The 22,219-nt window shown below is 47.2% G+C and overlaps 1 protein-coding gene across 4 annotated transcripts in view; it reads left to right on the forward strand.

The window, feature by feature from the left end:
- The first annotated feature begins 1,539 nt into the window (after nucleotides 1-1,539).
- The window catches only part of SPATS2L (spermatogenesis associated serine rich 2 like), a 146,112-nt gene continuing 125,432 nt past the window's right edge, over nucleotides 1,540-22,219 (forward strand). The window contains exon 1 of one of the 4 annotated variants that reach the window (XM_036319015.1): nucleotides 1,540-1,614. The gene's annotated coding sequence lies outside the window, so the exon portion shown is untranslated. Of the gene's footprint in view, nucleotides 1,615-1,652; nucleotides 1,756-1,816; nucleotides 2,069-22,219 lie in introns of those variants that run through there. The other 3 variants (XM_036319014.1, XM_036319013.1, XM_036319018.1) reach the window with 3 other exon arrangements.

Genomic DNA, 22,219 nt, shown 5'->3' on the forward strand with positions numbered 1-22,219 from the left:
ATCCCCATTCTCTCTTTTTTTCATCAATGGAATGTTTTAACATTTTTGCTCTCAAAACACATACCAGTTATTCTTATGTATAGTACCCAGTAACTGGGAAATAGACTTCAGATGTAAAAGCCACGTGTGTGAGTTCCAGAAAACTCTTTCTTCCTTGTGGTCATGTTTCTTTCAGACTTGAGGAAGAAGCCAGTTAGATTTGGAGTCCTGGGAAGATTGTGAAGTTGTAGAAGAAAGAAATGAAAACTGAGTTCAATGTTATTTCCAAAATCCTTCTTAGGAAAGCAATAATTTATTCTTTATTTTGGAATTCTAACTATGGAGCGAACCCAAAAGAGCTAAAATTATTTTGCCAGAGAACCTAAAAAGCGTATCAAATTTCAAGTCAAATTGTTGCAAATTACCTTTTCCACCTAAACTTAATAAGCAATAGGATGGTGTTTATCCTTTATATTTATATGTTACATTACTTCGAAAAAGCACTTTTTCCTAGCTGCAGCCCCTGCAGAGCTAGACATGTAGGTTCAAATCCTCCCTCCACCATTTACTCGCTAAGTTACTTAACCTGTTCATGCCTCCGTTTCTTTATCTATGGAAACGGACAAAAAAAAAAAAAAAAAAAAAGGATTGTTTGAAGTATTAAATCAAGTTAATACTTATAAAGCACTTACAAATGCTCGTGAAATAAATCATAAGACCCCACGCACCCATCCGGTATAACAAGAACCACCAGCACAAGTCACGTAAGAAAATGTATTCCTTGCCTTTCAGCCTCTCTTTCTTATTATGGCTGTGCTTTGCCAACTGGGGCACATTATGTTAGCAGATCTGAACTTTGCCAGAAAGGTGTTTGTATTTTATTTCAAATTATGATTCCCGCACATCGGGTGATATATAGACCATTCCGCCCTACTGCTCAGGAGCCCCTCAGGGTCCGGGCGTGAGACGCATAACCAACTCTGGTCTGATATTTGCAAGGGGCTTTGACATCCAAAGAGCCGCCGAGACGCCGTTATTGGTATTCCGGAAAAGGGAGGCAACGAAGCCATCCTTTCAATAAAACTAAACTGAACTGGAGAGCTGCCTGGGAAGAGTGCGTTATCCAAAGTACTTCCATCATGAATAATGATTGAGAAACTGCCTCTCCGCTCCCCACTGCTTCCTCCCAGGCAGCACCCCACGCCGATGCCCAGGTGCCAATCTGGACCTCGGTGATCGCACACGGTCAGAGCCACCACCTTCCAGAAGCTCGGCGTGCACAGGCAGCGAAAGAGGGGGGGCCAGGGCGCCCCGGGCTGGCGGGGTTTCTAAGGTGGGACCCCAGCCCAGGACTTTCCCGCGCCTGGTTCTTCGGGTCCCTTCGGAACCCGCTCCCTTTGTTTACGTTTGGCGCCTGGCTCAGCACCGGAGAGCATTGCAACCTCCCCAAAGGGGCAGCATCTCGCCTCTGTCCACGGGGCGGGGGGCAGAGTTCGCGCTCCCGGGTGTGGGGGTGCCCCTCCTGCAACACGTGTCGGCGGTGACCAAATCACTAACAGAGGCGGCGGCCGGGGGAACGGCGAGCTGGCTGGTGCGGGGCAAGCAAGCAAAGTGTGGCAGCGATTCTTCTGGAAAGTGGGTGGGAGAGGAGCTGGGAGGGCGCGGGAGGGAAGGGATCGGTGTCAGAACGTGCGTGCGAGCGGATGCAAAACCGAGAGGCGTGAGCGGCGCCGGGTGCGAGCGGAGCGGGGGGCGCCGCGGGGGAGTGCGCGCCGGGTGAGTGACACGGGCGGGCGGGCCGGGGCCGGGGGCGGGGGCGCCGGCGGGGGGCGGGAGAGCCGGGCGCGGCGGGCCGGCCGAGTGGTGTCAGCGGAGGCATCCGCCGGGGCCGAGCAGGCTGCGCCCTCCGCCGCGAGCGCCGGCAGCTGGGCGAGCTCGGGACGGCGCGCGGCCCAGCCAGCGGCTCCCTCCCCGCGCCCGCCCTCCTCCCGCGCCGCCGGGGCCGCCACCTCCGCGGAGCCTCCCCCGCGCCCGCGCCCCCGATCCCGGTCCCCGGTCCGGGACGGAGTGCCCGGCGATCGGCAGAGAGGTAAGCGCGGGGCGCCTGGCCACCGCCTCCGGGATTCCCTCCCCACCCGCCGGGCCCGGGCCCGGATGCGGGACGGAGGACGGGCGCGGCGGGGCCTGCGCGGCGGGACGGGGGCTCGGTCCGGGTCGCACGTTCGGCAGCCCGAGCCGCCCGGCCCCCGCCGCCTCCCGGGCGCTGGGTGTGGCCCTGCTCGGCGCCGACGCCGGCGGGCGGCGCGGACCGGACGCGGAGGTCGCCGTCCTTCCTTTCTCCCGCCCCGCACGGCGCGATCGGGCGGGCGAGCGGGCGGGCGGGGAGAGGAGCCGGGCGCCCGCACCCCTGCGCGCCCTGGGAGAGCTGGTGGCCGCCGCGCTCCGACGTGGACCCGCCCGCCCCGGATCTGAATCGGCCGCGGTCCCCGCGCTGCCCTCCCCGCGCGAGCGCCCCCTGCCACTGGCCGAGCGGAGCGCCACCCACCCCGGCCCCGCTCGCTGCCAGCCAGGAGCTGCCCGCCCCGGCGGACCACCCTGCCCGCGACCGCGGCCCCACGCCCCTGGGCACCGGAGGGAGCGGGATGCGGCGGCCCCCGTGCCCGCGGACTCGCCGCGATTTCAGGCGGAGGGGGGGCGGGGGTCGGAGGGGACGCCGGGCGCCGGCCGCGGGACGAAGCGGTGGTGCCGCGGTGTCCGGGCGGGTGGACCGGAGTCGCAGGCGGCGGCGGCCGAGCTCGGGACTGTGCAGAGGACGCAGCCCCGGGACAGCGGCCGTTTCCCGGGGCAGGAGGGTCCGTCCCGCTCTCCGCACCCTCCTGCCCGCTCGCACTCCGCTCGGTGTCGTCTCCCTGCACCCGCAGGAGAGGACGGGCTGAGCCTGGACCGGGATGCCACCGAAGCCTCGCACCTTCCCGAGCGGAGGTCCCTGTTCTTGGGGGTTGGTGTGTGTGTGTTCGTGAACTTCCTAAGCTTTCAGCGCCCAGCATTCCTGATGTCAGTGGCTGCGAGGGCTTGGAGCCCTGACCCTGTCCTGATTCTTTATGTACAGAATTTCCTTTGAGGAGATGACAGAGTCTGTGGCTTGAGAGCTGGTGAGCTTCCAACACAGCCCATCTCCACATACAATGTTGTGGAGCCGCTCCGCTTGCTGACTTACAATGTTAAAAAGCGTGTTCGAAACTTTTACTCGTCCCTTCGCAAGTAAGAAAAAAAAAAAAACGGCTCTGAAATTGTAGAACCAATGCAGAGGGAGAGGCTGGGTGCCACTATTTGAAAGAGGAAGGTCGTGTGACCTTTACGACAGCGTTTTAGTTCGTCTTACAGGAATGATTCATTGCCGTTCTGATGGATTATGTTTTCTAGAGAGAAAGCTGATTGCAATATGGCAGGAGGGGGGGAAAAAAGGATAGGAAGTCAGAAATTGCTTCATTAAGAAAAAAAAAGAATAAGGAACAAATTCGGTTATTTTGAAAGATGCACTGAAAATAAAGACGGAAGTTGCTTTTCGGGTAACGTATGTCATTGGCCTTAGACAATTGTATTACTTCAGCAGAGAGCAGTGTGTTGTGTGGGTGGGGGCAGTTTTATCAAGTGACTGCAGTGTTTAAAAATACCTGGGTCTGATCATATTTGTTGGATCTTTAACTGGGGGGAAAAATCAACTTTGGGAATGATTTTCTGTTTGGATAAGGCATTCATTGCCGCAGTCTCTAATTAGAGTTTTGGATTAAACTCAAGCTTTGTTAAAACCTATTTTATGGAGCAGCAGAACAGAAAGCATGTAAAATTCTGTATCTTTGTGGCTTTAAACACACACACACACACACACACAACTAGACTAGCCCCAAAGATAATTTGCATAAAACATGCAATCACTTGAATGCAGAGATTATTTAAGCGGATAGTAAAAACTCAACATCTGGGAAAGGAGTATATTAATTGGCAATTTTCTTTCTTTCTGTAATCCTTGCCTCTGAAAATATTAAATGATTTTCTAGGAATCAGCTTCGTTTCATATACTTACTTGGACAGGCAGAGGGATCAAGACTCCTTTTGTATTCATTTTGTTTGTTTATGGGAGGCCCCCAATAGAAGTCCTGTAATCGGTTCTGTGCGCCCATTGATTTTCAGGTGGCCCTTGTGGGTACAGTATCCCTGGGCTCGGGAGCTGCTTTGCCATCTCTGTAATGATCAGGGAAGGAAAATGCTTGGGCCACATCACTGCAGTCTTTGAAGCACTGCCACTCACAAGCAGCTCATAGGTCACTTTTGCTGTGCAAATAGGAATACTTCTCCGTCAGAAGTTAATCTTGAGATATGGCTCATTTTGGGTCCTAAGTGTTATCAGTATCTCAGTTTCTGATCATAGAATTGTGCTGTGATTAGCCATGAATATTCATTGATGGCTTTTGTGTTGAAGGCGCACTCGGAGGTGGCCTTCATTCTACTACCTTTGCACAGTTCTAATCAGCATCTTAGGAGGTGAGCCGGGGCAGGAACTTCTGGTTTTGTTTGATAAAATGGGAGACTCTGAGATTGCTCCGGGGAAGATCTGAGCTGTCACCACCTGTCTCGCCGAATAAGAATGGGGTGGGCTCTGTGTGCATTACCCAGATTCTGCCTGCTCTCTGTCCCACAGTACTTCTTTCCTGTCATCTTCTGTAGACCTGTTACCATTATTCGACTGTGACAACTGCATCATAAGACTGCTGTAATTTTTGTGCGCAGAACAGTTGCTTTTATAAACATGACACAGGACTGAGGGCAGAAATATAATGTGACAGAGTGATGGAGTCTGTTTATTGATCTCTACATGATTGTGCATAATTCAACTAATCAATTCATGCCATCACTGTTCTGCCTTGCCGTGTAATCACACAATTAAAATAAGATTTTCATGATACAAACAGTTAATGACCCAGTACACATAATGATAGAAGAAAAACAAACCTTTCTTTCTCTTCCCTTTTGGGAAGTAGTCTGCTGTGAAGGTGTTAGTTCCTTGACACATCAAAATGGCTATTTTGGAGTTTCGATGCTTGTTATGTAAATAGGCCATATGTTGAATTGCCACAGAACTTAATGCGTTCAGTGTTGTGGCACTGGACAGGACCCACTAAGTACCACATCTAAGAAAAATAATCTATTTTTCTCTCTTTATATCATTCCCATTACCTTTGTTTAATAGTATCTATACTAATAGAAGCCTTGGGGCAATCAGGCCAGCAGGGAAGGGCAGTTGGGGGTGATCAGGCCAGCAGGGAAGCAGATAGGCATCAATCAGGCTGGCAGGGGAGTAGTTAGAGGGCGATCAGGCTGGCAGGCAGAAGTGGTTAGGGGCAATCAGGCAGGCAGGCAAGCGGTTAGGAGCCAGCAGTCCCGGATTGTGAGAGTGATGTCCGACTGCCGGTTCAGGGATCGGGCCTAAACCGGCAGTCAGACATCCCCTGAGGGGTCCCAGATTGGAGAGCGTGCAGGTCGGGCTGAGGGATACACACCTCCTGCACAAATTTCATGCACCAGGCCACTAGTTTCTAATAAGAAATTCTTAATTGTGATGGTGTCATCTGCCTTTGCATCATACAAATCTTTGGTGCTGACACAACTACTATCCGTATTCATTTATGCGCCCATTTAACAGACTTTTCCTAAGTGGATGTCCTGCTGTCAGGCTAAAAGGCCTCCTGCCTGATAACAAACTGTTCATGTTCTTTGCTAAACCTTTTCCTTGCACAGTGAAAAGACTTTCCTTTTCTTGATAGTCTTAGCATTCTCCTCATCACCCAGACTTGAGACCTAGGAACCACCCTGACTCCACTCTCTGGTTCCCTCAGTAAAACTCTGCATCAGGTCCTGTTAACTCTTCCTTTGTAACACTTCCATGGAGCCAGCCCCACCTGTCCTCTGTATTCTCACTTTCCCCAGAGAGCCAGGCCCTCAGCATCGCTGTGCTCTCGGGTGATTGAGTCTGCCCCCTTCTGCACACTTCCGTCATGTCACATGGACCTCTCTGAAACTTCTCCAAGAATTGTCTCACAGGAAGGCTGTGTTGAAGTCAGGTTTATCTGATTCTAAAGTGCTCTTCTAGAGTTAAAATCTTTCCATGCCCTGCCCCCCAAGTTGCCTTTGACATAAAGTCTAATCCCGCAACCTGTTTCAATGTGCCTCATGGTCTTGCCCAAATTTAACGTACTTCACTCCAACATGAACCTTTACGCCTACCAACTGGATATCACTGGCCTTCAAAGGTGACTTTGTACCCTTTTGTTCATGATCTACATTTTGTTTTTGTTTTTGTTTTTGTTTTGTTTATTGATTTGAGAGAGAGGAGGGAGGGAGGGAAAGATAGAGAGAGAGAGAGAGAGAGAGAGAGAGAGAGAGAGAGAGAGAGAGACTAGCTGTCCCACTTATTTATGCATTCATTGGTTGATTCTTGTATGTGCCCTGACTGGAGCTGGAACTCAAAACCATGGTGCACTGGGACGATGCTCTAACCAACTGATCTATCTGGTACAGTCCATGATTTACCTTTTAGAATGTCTTTCCTTTTTCCTCTGACCTAACCACAGTCTTTAAGTTCAAGTCCACCTGTCCATGTTACCCTCATCTGTTTCTTTCTCTTCTGCCCTTTTGTCTGCATCATTCCTTTAGACCAGTGGTTCTCAACCTTCTGGCCCTTTAAATACAGTTCCTCATGTTGTGACCCAACCATAAGATTATTTTCGTTGCTACTTCATAACTGTAATGTTGCTACTGTTATGAATCGTCATGTAAATACCTGATATGCAGGATGGTCTTAGGCGACCCCTATGAAAGGGTCGTTCAACCGCCAAAGGGGTCGCGACCCACAAGTTGAGAACCGCTGCTTTAGCCCATCAGGCCCTCTCTTATACTATTGTGTTTGTGATTTTTTCTTTCCTATCTAGATTGCAAGTTCCTTGAGGGCACTGTTGTACGATGTGCGCTATCCTTGAATCGTTTACAGGCCCTTGGGTATAGCAGGCACTGGACAACCAGAAGGGGATTTTTTTTTTTTAATGGTGGGATTTAATATTGTGTACCGCTCCCAATTGTGTCCCCAGAGCCTAGGCTGCAGCTTGACACCTAGTCCTGACCTTCATAAATATTTGTCAACATAGAAATTAATGTTGACATTGGGTCACAGGGACAGACAGGCATTTGAAGGAGGCATTTGTCAAGGAGTTTTTCCCATTTTTCTTCAGTGATTCTAATCAGCCTCCTTACTCGTCAGCTGTGAGGATTCGGAGGCCTGGCATTTTCCAGAGTGGAGATAACGATGGAGGCTGGCAGGTATGAGTTAGAATTAAGGAAGTTATCATTATTTTAAGGTGAGTGATGGGTCCCATTAGTGAGCAAAAATAAAGGCATGCAGGCTGTGCCAGTATTTTATACATAAAACAATTTAGACTAGAGTTATCAATTGTATAAAAGTTCCGCTAATCGGCCCTAAAATCCTAGACTTTATCACTGGGTTGCCCAATCTTTTCATTTAAAAGCTGCCTTGTAATGTTAAAAATAAATTTATCTGGGAGATCCATCTGGGGATGAAAGTTGAGTAGGGAAGAGATGCCACACCCCTGCTATTGTGTTGAGGACAAAACCCAAATCTTTAAACTTTTAATAAGACTCACGTAGTACATGGCACTGTTTCTGCCAGGAAGGAGTTTATAGTCAAGAAGGAGAAATAACATGTATCCCAGAAACAAGGGTCTAAGAGAGCTCCAAGGGAAAAGTTCCTCCTCCTGGTGGGGGGCAGGGGCGTGCGGCAGGGACCTGCTAAAGTGTCATCATTGTTTGAGCTGATTATTAAAGGGATTGGGGTAAGACGTCATAGCTGTTATTGGAAATACAGGGGCATGGGAATAGGGGAGGGCAGGGGCAGTGCCGGGCAGGCATTGCAGGGTTTTTAACTCTACCCTGGGTCGTACGTATGCCAGGGCTCTCCTGGGCGTTGGTGGTCTGCGGGGTTTGATAATGAAACTTGAAGGATATAGTGACACCTGCAATAATTACTTCCGGTGCCAAGTGCTGAACTGACCTCGACATAAAGCGCAAAATAAGTCTTGTAAGCAAAGTAAGCAGTGCATTCCTGGGTAGCATCCAACTTGCTTAGAATGCTCAGAAAGGCCTCCTGCATTATGGAAACACTGCTGAAGGCTGAACTCTCCCGGTGATGTAAAGAGGGAATGTCTTCCCGATTGTGCTCCCAAGTGGACAGCCATATAGACACTGCCCAGCAGAGCTCAGTAAATGGGCAAACATAGTGTTATATATAGAACCCTAGTGTAAGTCGGTAGAACTACCCCCGTGGATTATGAAACTAGGACCAATGGGTATGTTTCAGAGAGACAGATTTGGGGTCAGTGGAAGGGAATTAGTCCTGTGATGGGCTGCACTATCTCATTAGATCAGGGGTCCTCAAACTTTTTAAACAGGGGGCCAGTTCACTGTCCCTCAGACCGTTGGAGGGCCGGACTATAGTTTAAAAAAAAACTATGAACAAATTCCTATGCACACTGCACATATCTTATTTTGAAGTAAAAAAAACCAAAACGGGAACAAATACAATATTTGTATTTGCATGTGGTCCGCGGGCCGTAGTTTGAGGACCCCTGCATTAGATGGTAAGCCCGCCATGACTGAGTGCATTCAAGCATAGGCTATACCATAGGCAGTGTCTCCTTTAAATACATGCATGATTTCCTTTCTTCCTCAAAGTAGTGCTTTGAAGTGCTTATGCTGATTACTCCCGGCTCACTGAAGAGCAATACTGAAGCCTAGGAGGTTGAGGAAGTTGTAGAGCAGGTGCCAAGCCCAGGCAGCCTGAGGGCAGGGACTGAGTAGGCACTGGATGAAGAAAGGATGCAAACTTCGAATGGCCTGTAGGATTTTCAAGGGCCCTTCCTAACAGGATTGATTCTGAAGTTCTCCTTATGGATCCAGGTGCTAACTGTTGCAAAGCCCGCATTCATTATCAGCACACCCAGTTCCTGCAAATCAAAACACAGTGGCTACAATTATCATCATCATCATGATAGTTCACACTTATTGGTCATCTCATTTAAACCTCACATGATCTTGCAAGGTAGGGATTATGTATCCTTTTAAGAAGAGGACACAAGCTCAGGGAAGTCACGTGGCTTGATCGAATCAGCAGAGCTGAGAAGTGGCAGATGAACCTGTTTGGTGTCTGACCCCCACCCCCCGCTTTCTTCTTACCTTACCCTGTGGGGTAATGCATGGTGACATTGAGAATATTTACCCATCAGTTCAGCACTGGACACCAACCAATCAGAGAGGCCACTCGCTATAAACAACCACGGTGGCTCCCCGGGTGATGACTGTCACCTGAGGTGACGTTTAGGTGAAGTCAGTCCAAAGGTGTGCGAAAGGCTTGGTAATATTCCAAGAACTATTAAAGAAAAAGCATACCTTCATGTGCAATTATATTTCATCTATATTTCTACACAAGGAAAATTTTGCAATGTTAATGTTATATCTTAGAAATGACCAGATCTTCCCCACTCCTTTTCTTTCTGGTACCTTTTCCAACCTGGGGCTCATCTCTCTGGACGCCATCCCCCCTTGCTTCCTCAGGGATCTGGCTTCTTTATCTTCCTTGTCTTCAGGGTCTCAACCAACCCTTTCTCTCAGTGCATGAGCATGTGTAAGTCCTCATTTTTCTCAAAACAGAAGACAAGACAAACAAAATCCCCTTGGCTCCTTCTCTGTCTGCATGGTTATGTTCCATCCCATTCCTGGCCTCAGAAGGCAGCTCATTGAAAGATAAGTCCTCATGCAATACCGGCTCCTCCCACCTACTCATTCTCTCCAACCCTCCACAATCCTGCCCTTTCATAATGGCCACCTCTGTCCTTCAAACCGCCAGATCTGTCATCCAGGATTCTCCTCTAATTCTGGACCTGTGCTGGTGTTAATGACCTCTCTCTGCCCCTTGGAACTTTGCCCATCTGTTTTCTGAGACATTCTTCTCTCTTTGTTTTTCCCTGTTGCCCAGTGTTCTGTATTAGTTCTCTGTGGGTTCCTTTCGTCCTCCCAAACCGCAGCATCCTCTAGAGCAGTGATGGCGAACCTATGAACTCATTTTTTTGATTGATTTTTCTTTGTTAAGTGGCATTTAAATATATAAAATAAATATCAAAAATATGTCTTTGTTTTACTGTGATTGCAAATATCAAAAAATTTCTATATGTGACACGGCACCAGAGTTAAGTTAGGGTTTTTCAAAATGCTGACACGCCCCTTCAGCCCTCTACTCACTCTCCACATTTGCCTTGGGGCAACTCACCTGTTTCCTTCTGCTACCACCTATATGCCATTGATTCCTTAATCAACCTTGAACTCTTCTGACCTCTGCTCCAGGTTCAAAACTCCACCTCCACAAGCAGCGTATTTTTTGTGTTCTCTTAATCAGTGAAACCTACTTCACCAAGTTTAAAATCTGGGAGTTGCTGTAGATTCCTTGTGCTTCCTCAATCCCTACGTTTTACTGATCACCAAACCCTGTGGACACTATCTTTTCTAACTGTCTTGCACCTGCCCTCACCCCTCTAGAGCATGGCCACCATCACTGCTGTGGCTCATGCCCTCGTCACTCCTCTGGCGGATCACTGCAGTCGCCTGGGAGCTGGTCTCTCTGCCTTCTGCCTGGCCTGCCTCCACTCCACTCCCCACACGGCTGCCTTTCTAAAAGGCAAATGTAATCACGACTCTGCTGCTTGAAACCTTCCAGCAGAGTCAGTGCTGCTCCGGGATAAAATCAGAGCTCTCTAGCCTGGAACAAAAGCTCCTTGTGAGCTGGGCTCTCCCTCCAGGTGTGTATTACAGTCTCCTCTAATTCCTGGTCCCCACTGTCGGCCCCTGCCTATATCATCCCCACTGCAGAGCAGGAGTCGTTCCAGGAGAGAAATGAGAGGAGGGGTGGGAGCAAGGGACTGACCAGTACCACGGCCACCAGCTGGATCTGGCTAGTGAGCCCTTGAAGTACGTCTAGTCCAAATCGAGATAGGCTGCAAACATCAGATGCACCATGGGGTCAAAGACTTCATAGGAAAAAGAGAATGTAACATCTCACTGACAAATTTTAATAGAGATTAAAGGTTGAAACAGATCTTGGATAGAGTTAAATAAAATGCATATCAGAATTAATTTCACATGTTTCTTTGACCTTTTTGACGTGACTGCTAGGATATTGTAAATTACCTGTGTGGCTCACATTCAAGTCCCACTGGACAGCATCGTTATAGGACATCTCCTCATTCCCAGGAGAGGCTTCCTGCGAGAGCCAGCCCAGGAGCTCTCTGAGTGATGAAGTCAGCCCTACAGGCATAGAGAGGCAGCAGTCACCCTGTCTCTTCAATCCAGAGATACAAAGTGCTTCAGAGCAGATTCAGAATCGGAGAGACGGATTGTGCAAGCGCCAGGCAGGAGAATTACAGGCAATGCTCACAGTGCTGAAGTCGCGATGAAAGCACAACTGTCTCCCAGCCACCGTCAGGAGTGGGAAGCAGGGATCCTCGTGTGCTAGAGGGAGCATTTGAGACAGACAGGAGGAGCAGGGAAGGACAAGTGGAGTCACAGCCCATGGGAGCTTCCCAACCGTGAGGCACCAGGCGGGATGCTGAGAGCCACGCCCGTGTCTCTGAGCCCTCCAGCCGGCCATTGACCCTTCCCAGTGGCTATGTCCCGGCTCCCCCCACTGTCTAGCTGTAGGATCCTGAGCAAGCCAATGAATCGATGGGTCTTGAGCCTCAATAATATGCACATCCCATGGCCACTGTGTGTCAAACAAAACGCCATGCCCAACAACTGGTCTGTGCCCTGCAGAAGCGCGGCATGCCTCCAGATCTTGAGGACGGCGATCTGGCAGCCATGAGCCCCCGAGGCTTTGAGGGCAGGCGTATGGGCCCTCAGAAAGGCCCGGAAGATACGTTGTGGCCTATGAGATACGCAGAGCTTCAGGTTTTCACAGTGGAAAAGCCGACCGGTGATCGGAAGCAGAGCTTAGCGTTTGGAGCAGGAGCCAGGAACGTGGCGGTGAGGGGAAGAAGCCATGACCATCAGGAGAGGCTCACAGGATCAGGTTCCAGGGAAGGCTGATAGGCAGCGCGACTCCGCGTGACTCAGCGCGCTCTCCTGGGAGTTTGCACGCTGTGTCCTGTTGAACCCTTAGCTTCTGAGCGGTTTTGTTTCTTTGCTTTTACCTACTAGGCATTAGTAAGAGATTCTGTTAAGAGGCAAGATTCTGTGCTCAAAATGAAAGGATGAAAGTCACCCATCTATAGAAACGGCCTGCGAAAGTGGGGGCCACCCTGCTGGGATTATTTCTGCCCCACTTGCAGGATCTGGGAGCGGTTTAGGCCCCATGCAGGCGCCTCACAGCTCCCTTAGTGACTGTCCAGCCTGCTGACCGTGCAGCTTGCCTGGCCAGACAATTGACCTAGGAAGCCATAGCAGCCTCATCCTCGGGTAACCAAATTTTCACTTCCCAAGTCCCTGCTTCGAGTTCTTGCATAGCAATCCCAAATGGCTTGGGGTGAGTGTGCCAACACGTATCTCCACGCCTCCCTGGACGGTAGTCTTGCCTCTGAGCTGCAAGGCCTGCCCCTCCCTGCTACTCCCTGCCAGGCTTCTTTAGGCTCCTTCAGGCCTCCAGCAACCGGCAGGAAACTCTGTTCGTTTAATCATTGGTTTCATAGCTTGCCTGGATGCTGGCTGGTCCCTGGTTCCAGGCCCCTAACACCAAACACTGCTCACTAATTGGCATCTCCGCCGGTCTGGAGGTCCCTTTGTACCATATGTGCAGCTTGGGAAGAAAAGGGAAGGCACAGGTAGGGCTGGGTTTTTCTAAATTGTGGTACAGCTGCTGCTTTGTCTCCTGTGGGCAGGCCAGTCTCACGTGTGCATAAGAAAGGTGGCTGCCTCCACGAGGTGATTGCAGAACCTGCACCCCTCAAAAGGGCGCTTCAAATGTCTGCGCTTCCACTTTCCTGCTCTCTGATATGGGAAAGCGTATATTACAACTCTGGGCTTTTTCCCAAGACCAGTACGGTTTAGAAGAAAAGGAAGACACATTTGGTCCTTGAATGCCCTGGCTTTGACTCATGTAATTGGCTGGCTCGATGAACTTCAGCAAATTATTTAATTAAGAAACCTCAGTTTTTTCATGTATGGCGTGGGACTAATACCTATTTGTTTTGTTATGGTTTTATGACTAAATAAAACAGGATATAAAGTGCCCAACAGCAGGGCCTAAACTGCAAATGCTATAGAAGTAGTAACTTAGGTCCTTGGAATGAATAATTGTATAGACCAGCGGTTCTCAACCTGTGGGTCGCGACCCCTTTGGGGGTCGAACGACCCTTTCACAGGGGTCGCCTAAGACCATCGGAAAACACATATATAATTACATATTGTTTTTGTGATTAATCACTATGCTTTCATTATGTTCAGTTTGTAACAATGAAATTGGGAGTCACCACAACATGAGGAACTGTATTAAAGGGTCGCGGCATTAGGAAGGTTGAGAACCACTGGTATAGACCCTTCCCTGCAACTGGGAAGGAAGAAAAGAAGGAATCTGGGTCGAGGGGCCCAGGTTTTACCCATCCAAGGGCACAAAAGGAGCAGAAGGAAGTTGCCTTCACATTTTGCTTGAGGCCAGCCTTGCCTGGTGGTTTGCATTTGTGGAAATATTCACCTGGGATTATGAATACAGCAGGAAGCCATGGAAAAAAAGGCATGTTTACATCTTCTGCCAGGAAAATGTAAGAATAAACAAAGCAACTTTTTGAATCTCTGAATAGTCAGGTACACCGGCCATCAAAATAAACTTTTATTTCTATGCTTTGCTGACAAATGACAAATAAAGGACCGTACTCAAATACCCTGAAAGGAAGACTCAGACACAAATTAGGTACCAGGGACAGATTTCACACTTATTTTGCTGGAGCCATTCTTTCTGTAACTGTGGGTGTTTGGGAAGTTCTTTTGTTGTAGCTTTTGTTGCTTACAGAAGGGGGAGAACGCTGTAGTGTACTGAGGAAGAATGGTTTTGATTGGAGGCAATATTGTTCTCAGTGTGGGCTGACTTTCATATATTACAGTGATTGCTAATACATCACTGAGAAAACCTATTTATTGAAGTGCCATACAGCGGTGAGATGGTTGGATCTGCCACTCTGCCACTGCTGATCAACGAGGGTTTTTATGGAAATGTGGGCCGTGTCGTTGAATTTGTAAAGGGGAAAGTGGAGGCTGTTATGCTGGCTACGTGACTACCAATGTCCTGGCCTAGAGGGTCTTTGTCTTCCTCAGGCATTCCCCCTGGGAAGGGTGAGTGCTGGCCTGGATTCAGTACATGGGTTGACTCCCCCACTGTGATACCATGGCCTTAGCGTAGTGCCATATTGAAATTGTGAGCACACAAGGAGAAAGTGTAAATCTTCTGCCTCCAAAATTAAAAATAAAAGCTTATTTAGTGCCGGTTTGTGGCATTGAATATATAAACTCAGTTATTGTTCTGGTAGTCCCAGAGCAAGAACTCTTTCAGCTATAATGGATGATATCAACTAAAGTTACCATGACAACATGAATTTATCATTTCTAAACTTTGGTAGAATTTGACTCCTGGTCTCCTCTGGATTGCATTTAAATGTAGTTATTTCTCCTTTATTAAGGCCAGGCATATTTAGATATTGCTAACATAAATGTACTGGGAAGTACATAAACCTTCAGGGAAGTTTCTGATGTGAAGTTAGAAGCATAGACTGTGGGCATTGGACAAGGGTAGTGGATGCTGGGGTCTAAGATTCCCCCAAATGCAGTGTCCAAGTCAGCCAGCTGCCATTTGTTTTTTGTTTGTTTGTTTTTATCTTTATTGTTGAGAGAATTACAAATGTCTCCCCGCTTTCCCCCTTTGCCCCCAGCCGGGTGCCATTTGAGGCATGCCAGGGACGAGGAGTTCACAATCTTGTGATACCGAGGAATTTTGCTGACAGAGCCTGCAGAGCTCCGAGACCTTAAGCCCCTTTAGATATGGTTGGGCCAATACTCACTAACAAGCACAGACAGACAATAATATTGACACCTGCCTCCCTGAGCTCCCCCACTAGTCTGCCGTCACCCTTTGGGGTGCCACAGAATAGACATGTACCTTCTGTGTGGCGGCTCTTCACATATTCCATCATAGCTATGGTATTTCCTACCATATGTGGCCCCAGGTCTTTCCACAGTTCCCCAGCCTGTTAACACTCCTCCGGGCACTCGCCATTCTGTCTGTGCCATTTACAAATGAGGCAGCTTGCCCAGCCGGCATGGCTCAATGATTGAGCATCAACCTACGAACCAGAAGATCACGGTTAGATCCCTGGTCACTGCACATGCCTAGGTTTTGGGCTCGTTCCCCAGTAGGGGGCGTGCAGGAGGCAGCTGATCAATGATTTGCTCTCATCATTGATATTTCTATTTCTCTCTCCCTCTCCCTTCCTCACTGAAATCAACACAACACCCTACTCCTGAGTTCCCCGATGGGTAGATCGCAAAGCTGCTGCTGACTGCCTTATTCAGGGCCCCCTTCTTTTATTAATCTAGTCAAGTACTGTGTTGGCCTCCATTCTAAATCAGGGAGAGTCCATTGTTAGTTTATATCTATAAAGTCAAATAAAACCTCCCAAGTCTTTTTCCTACCAACTGCTGCAAAGCCAAGTGTTCCTTATCCTATCCGTGTGCAGTTACTGTGTGAACCTTATCCTTGTTACATTTTTGTCTCTTTTTGTAGAATTTTTGAATTCTCATTAAAAAATCCAACCCGTTAGTGGTACTTCTTTCACTTGTCGGTTACACCTTTGAGAATGGTACTTTCTCTGTCATTGACAAAATGTTGGTCACAACACAAGCCAAAGATAGAGAGAGAGCCCTTTGACCTTCTGGAGACCCCTGACACCCATCTGTGGATTTTGGTAGCTTTTTAACTAGCTGGGTCATCTTTGACTTGTGCTTATTTTCCCACCCCAGGTTGTCTAAGAGTCAGGAAAGGGTTAGTCAAATGCTTAGTAAAACTGTCATCATTGATCCACTTATTGCCAATCCTAGACCCTCGCCTATGAAGTGAAATGAGATTCATTTGGAGCCACTGTTAGAATGCATTAATTTTTCTTTTGGCAAATTTACTAAAAAGCTTATCCAAACAACCTTATTTTCAATTTATGTAAAAATAATCTGATGAAATAAATTCATACCTTGCCTCTCATTCCATGGTATTTCCTACCATATGTGGTCCCATGAACTTGTTTGGTTCCAGGAACTGCCTTTTGGCCCATCATTCCGTTCTCTGTGGAGTGATTGCTGTGAAATGACTCGGTGGTGTGACAGGAGATCACTCCTCAGGTGTTACTCCGGCACATCATTATCTTCAAACTCCTGGGAGTGACTGTGATCAAGCCGCGGCAGGTCCAGACAGTGCGCAGGTCTCTGCAAACAGCTCTGACGGCAGCGCTACATGGCCATGACGGAGCATGCGCCGAGGGTGCTTACTTTCTCTACATGGAGACTTATATGTTACTTGAGAAGGGTTATTTTCCCCCTTCACACAAACACTTTGGCTTTTTATGTTAATACTAGGAGCCCAGTGCACAAAATTCGTGCATGGGTAGGGTCCCTAGCGGCTGCCGGCCGGGGCCTTCCTTTGTTCCGTGCCGCCCCCTGGCGGTTAGCGCGTCATAGCAAGCGATTGAACTCCCAGTTGGTCGAACTCCTGAGGGGACACTTTGCATATTAGGCATATATATATATAGATCAGATGTCTGTCAGATATACATATGGTCGTGTCTGTACTTATTCATGTACAAATTAGTCTTTTTTTTTTCTTTTTTACTTTGGACCCAATGGAAAAAATAACTTAAAGGAATAATAGCACTGAGAAAGCCAAATCTACCATAAGTCAAAGGATAAACTGTCACAAGTACTCTCTCACATTTCCTTTTTTGAAAAACATTTTTTCTAGTTGTGAAAACGATGCACACTCATTGAATTTGGAAAATATACTGAAATGGATAAAAATTATTAAAAATTAGCTAAAATTTCACCACCCAGAGACTGTCATTGTTGGCCTCTGCCATTTATTCCTTCCAGATATGCATGTGTGTGTTGTAGGTATGCATGTATGTGTACATTTGCGTGTGTTTAACAGCCTTATGGTGGACCCAGATGTCTGTACTGAAGAGTCAGTGTCACGTAGTAGTTAAACATGCTTTGTAATCAGACACTCTGAGGTTCTAGTCCTGGCTGTGCTACTTATGCAGTGACTGTAAATCGTGATGATGAAGACTTCAGTTTCTATTTCTGTAAAATGGGGATAATAATATGCATCTAATAAGTTTGTTGTAAGAATTAGTAAGATAATGAATGCAAAGTATATAGCATGCTGCGTGGCTCATAGTAAATGCTCAGTAAATGTGAGCTGTTATTATTATATAGGTTTTCTTGTCTGTTTTCCTCACTTAAACTTTAGGGTAGCAATTTCCCTTGTCATAAAATACGATTTGAAAAATATTTGGAATGACTGCATATATTTCAATATATGAATATATCTTAATGTAATCATTTCTCTATGCTTAGACCATTTCCAATTCCTTGCTATCATAAAGAGCACCACCGCTAATATCTCTACATTATCTAAGTGCATAGACAACAGACTCAAAATGAAATACTAATGGCATTTCATAGAGAGGCAGAAAAAGAATAACAATTCTTTAGTGTCTACTAATGTACCAGGATTTACGGCAGGTTTTTTACAGCAGAATTCTCACTGAACTCTTCCACGGCTCTGCTGAGGTGCATCTGTTAACCCCATTTTTCAGATGAGAAGTCTGAAGGGCGATAAGTAGCTTGCCAGGGTCACAGAGATAACGGTGGTGGAAATGGTATTTGACCAGCTGTCTGATTTCAGAGCTTGCGCGTTTCCATGCTGGCATGCAGTCCGTGCCTATCTTTTTCAAGGCTGGAGAAATGAATAGTGACCATTGTGCATTTTACAAAATGTCACTCGGTGCCACGTAAAAGATAGGACACTTGGCTGGAACTCTTGGCTTGCTCCGTAGAGTACCTTTTGTGTGCGTATGTTCTTATATGTTTTGGAATCGAGCCTCTTTAGCATAAGGTGTTAACCGAAGGAAATAAAACATGATGAAAGCAAACCTCAGGGAAGAAAATATTTATTTATTCAATCATACAAAGTCATCTTTGTTTAGTTGTATGGACTAAGCCAGAAATACTTACCTCACTAGGAACAGAGAATTTCACATAGATCAATGTAGGAATTAAACAGTAATAAGAGCCAGAGTGCATTAAGGCGGTCAAAGGAGTTGTAAGTTTCACTACTTCCATGTGAGGGTTGAAAGGGAAAATCTTTAGCCTTGGCTATCAGATGACACACCAGCGAAGAGCTGTAATAATTGCTATAGGTCTAAGTATAGGTATAGGGGAGACATAAAGTGTACAGGGAGGAACCCCTAAAGAATTACTTGGTGAACTGTCAGGTTGTCTTTAAAAAGTCAGCCATTTGAAACATTTATCTTGGCAGCTCTCGAGGCTGATAGTGTGGCAATCAATTTTGTAGGAAAAATGCATAATTAACATGAAGATGATGGTATAGGTATTGCCAGTCAGTAGCTAAGAGTTTCTCAGAACAAAGGAATGATTGAGGGTATCTTTGAATAGGGTAATCCTGGTTTGTCATTTTGTAGGTCTCAGTTCTTAGTAAAAATAAAAGAGAAAAAAAACCCTAATGTGTAATATTTCGGATCCAAGAGGTACTCTGTTATATTTTCTAACCAACCGCTGTCCCATCAGAAAGCTACCTTTGGTTTTTGAGTTCTTGAATTTGTATAGCTCTTGAGCTTACCCATGCTTGTCTTTGAATTGTTCTCGTTTTCTTCCGTCATTTTAGTTCTTGCAAGGGAGGGGCAGTGTCATTCGAGCCTTCCTAAGAAGGCGTGGGATCTTGATAGAACATGACTACCACCTGGACCTGTGGAGGGTATGTCCCGCCAACTTTGGCAGGTGGGAAGGGCACACCAAGTTCCATTCAGGCTGCCTGTACAACTCGTGTGTAGCTAGACCTGTGAGCAGAGACTTGCATATGAATCTGCAGACTGGATTCAAGACGTGGCTCCGTGCTTAGTCTAATGCTGGGCAGTGCTGTGCTATCTCTGAGCCTGGCTCCCTCAGCCCACACATGGAGATAACGATGAGTGCAGTCAAAGGTCATATGGGGGATTAAATGTAGTGAGCAAACTACTTGGCTAACTCAGAAGTGCTCTTATGATTAGTTTCCCAGTTATTAATTAACTAGAGGCCCAGTGCACAAAATTCGTGCACTGGTAGGGTCCCTAGCAGCTACCTGCTGGCTGCCGGTCGAGTACTCCCTCCCTTCCCCGGCCACCTGCTGCCACCACAGCTGGCCAGGGCCTCCCTCCCTTCCCCCAGCCGGCTCCACCCCCTGGTCAAACTCCCAGATGAACTTTCGGTCAAGGGGACAATTTGCATACTATGCTTTTATTATATAGCATGGTCACTGGTCATCCCTCTTGAGGAGAAGTGATTTACCATTTAAAATATTTTCAAATGAATAATGGGGATATTAGTAAAATATACACTGAGTGGCCAGATTATTATGGCCACCCCATCATACTTCGTTGGGCCCCCTTTTGCCTTCAATACTGCGGCGATTCTTCTTGGCATTGACTCCACGAGATGTTGAAAGGTGATGCAGGGAATCTGACACCATGCCTGATGAATAGCACTGTCCAGCTCTGTGAGATTTGATGGTTGTGGAACCAGCTGCCTGATGGCTCTTTTAACTTCGTCCCACAAATGCTCAATTGGATTGAGATCTGGTGATTGTGGGGGCCACCTAAGCAAGGTAAAGTCTCCCTCATGTTCTTGAAACCACTCCTGCACAATATGAGCACCGTGGCATGGCGCATTGTCTTATTGGAAGAAGCCATCTCCATTGGGATATGCCATCAACATGATAGGATGAATTTGATCAGCAACAATACTTAGGTATGGTGTGCTATTCAGACGTTGTTTCACACGAATTAAAGGGCCCAAATCATGCCAGGAAAACATGCCCCAAACCATAACACTGCCCCCACCAGCTTGAAGGGTTCTACTCATGCATGTGGGGTGCATGCTTTCATGCTGTTTCCGCCAAATTCTCACTCTGCCATCTGCATGATGCAACTGGAAACGTGATTCATCGGACCACATGACTTTCTTCCAATGCTCGACTGTCCAATCCTTGTGTTCCTGTGCAAATTGGAGACGTTTTATCTTGGTAACTGCAGACAGCAAAGGTGTCCGAACAGGCCTTCGGCTTCCATATCCCATATGATGCAGTGTAGGGCTAATTTGCCTACAAACATTAGGTGATCATAATAATCTGGCCACTCAGTGTGTGTGTGTGTGTGTGTGTATAAAGGATATATATAGGAGAGAACATTACATACCTTTGTTAGAAAGCAAGATATGTTTCTAGAGTTGGGAGAAGGGAGATGTTAAGTATGTAGTGATTTTTGTCTTTTGCTGCACATTTTACAATAAATTGTACTACATAAAAGTCTATACCTATATTCATTTATGTAGCAAATCTCTTCATAAAGAAAATTTCTGTTAATCTGTGATTTGGGCAACATCATTAGAACACAATTCCAATACAGAAGACTGGACAATCCCTTGGAGTGAGCTAAATGAGATTTGACCTATATATCAGGCTTTTCATGGTTTTGATATTTTTCATTTCCACATGTCAACAAATACCTGGCTTGATATTAAAGCCAGGTAAATCAATATTTCTTGCTGTAATCAAGGTACAGCAACCAATATCCAAGGGCAGCATATCCCCCACAGCCATATTCTGTTGAGTACAGAGATTTATCACAAACCTCACTGATTGAACTACCCGTGGATGAGTAGGATGAAAATATCAGCCAAAACCGGTTTGGCTCAGTGGATAGAGCGTCGGCCTGCGGACTGAGGGGTCCCAGGTTCGATTCCGGTCAAGGGCATGTACCTGGGCTGCGGGCACATCCCCAGTGGGAGATGTGCAGGAGGCGGCTGATCGATGTTTCTCTCCCATCGATGTTTCTAACTCTCTATCTCTCTCCCTTCCTCTGTAAAAAATCAATAAAATATATTTAAAAAAAAAAAAAAGAAAAAGAAAATATCAACATAGCCACCATGAAAAAAGAAAAGCCAGAGAATCTATAATCTTGTCCTCCCCCCTCATTTAAGCAATATCATAATTTATTCTGCCCACTTTAATCATAAGGAATGACGATATGGAAAAGATCTTGATTGTGGTAGCTGTGGGTCTGCTTTAACCCATCTCCCAACTCCCATCCAACCAGAAAATGTCTGAATATGGAGCAGTATAGTAGCAGGTACCAGTGAATCCGTGTCTCAGACTGTAGGGATCTAATAATTGTGATGACTAGGAGAATGGGATGGAGCAAATTCCTTCTTACTCTTTTTCTGAACTTTTAACTCTTAGAAGATTTCTGTTAAAAACTCATTCGCTTCTATAAACAAATGGCCTGAAGCATCTATATATATAAAAGCCTAAGCGACCGAGCGACTGGTCGACCGGTTGCTATGACACACACTGACCACCGTGGAGCAGATGTTCAATGCAGGAGCTGCCCCTGGTGGTCAGTGCACTCCCAGAGTGTAAGCGCTGCTCAGCTGACCAATGGGTGCCAGATTCAGGGCTCACAGCTGGCGGCATGAGCCTCTCATGATCGGGACTGACTGGGCGTGAGCCCACAGCAGGCGCAGCAGGGCTGGGATAAGCAGGAGCGGCAGGCAGGGGTGGCAGTTCAACATCCCCTGAGGAGGTCCTTGATTGCGAGAGGGTGCAGGCCAGGCTGAAGGACGGCACTGGTGCACGAATCTGTGCACCAGGCCTCTAGTCAGTTTATAAACACCAATGAATTTATTTACTGTTATCAGAGAAGCCTAACTTCTCTTCCTCGTGTACAATGAATAAAAGAGTGACTGTCATTTATTCGGCCCTTACTCTGTGCTAAGCGCTAACAGTATCTCATCTATAATAGGTGAAATGTTGCTTTAAGGGATG

The sequence above is a fragment of the Myotis myotis genome, unplaced genomic scaffold (assembly GCF_014108235.1).
Source record: "Myotis myotis isolate mMyoMyo1 unplaced genomic scaffold, mMyoMyo1.p scaffold_m19_p_8, whole genome shotgun sequence".
NCBI classification, from domain to species: Eukaryota; Metazoa; Chordata; class Mammalia; order Chiroptera; family Vespertilionidae; genus Myotis; species Myotis myotis.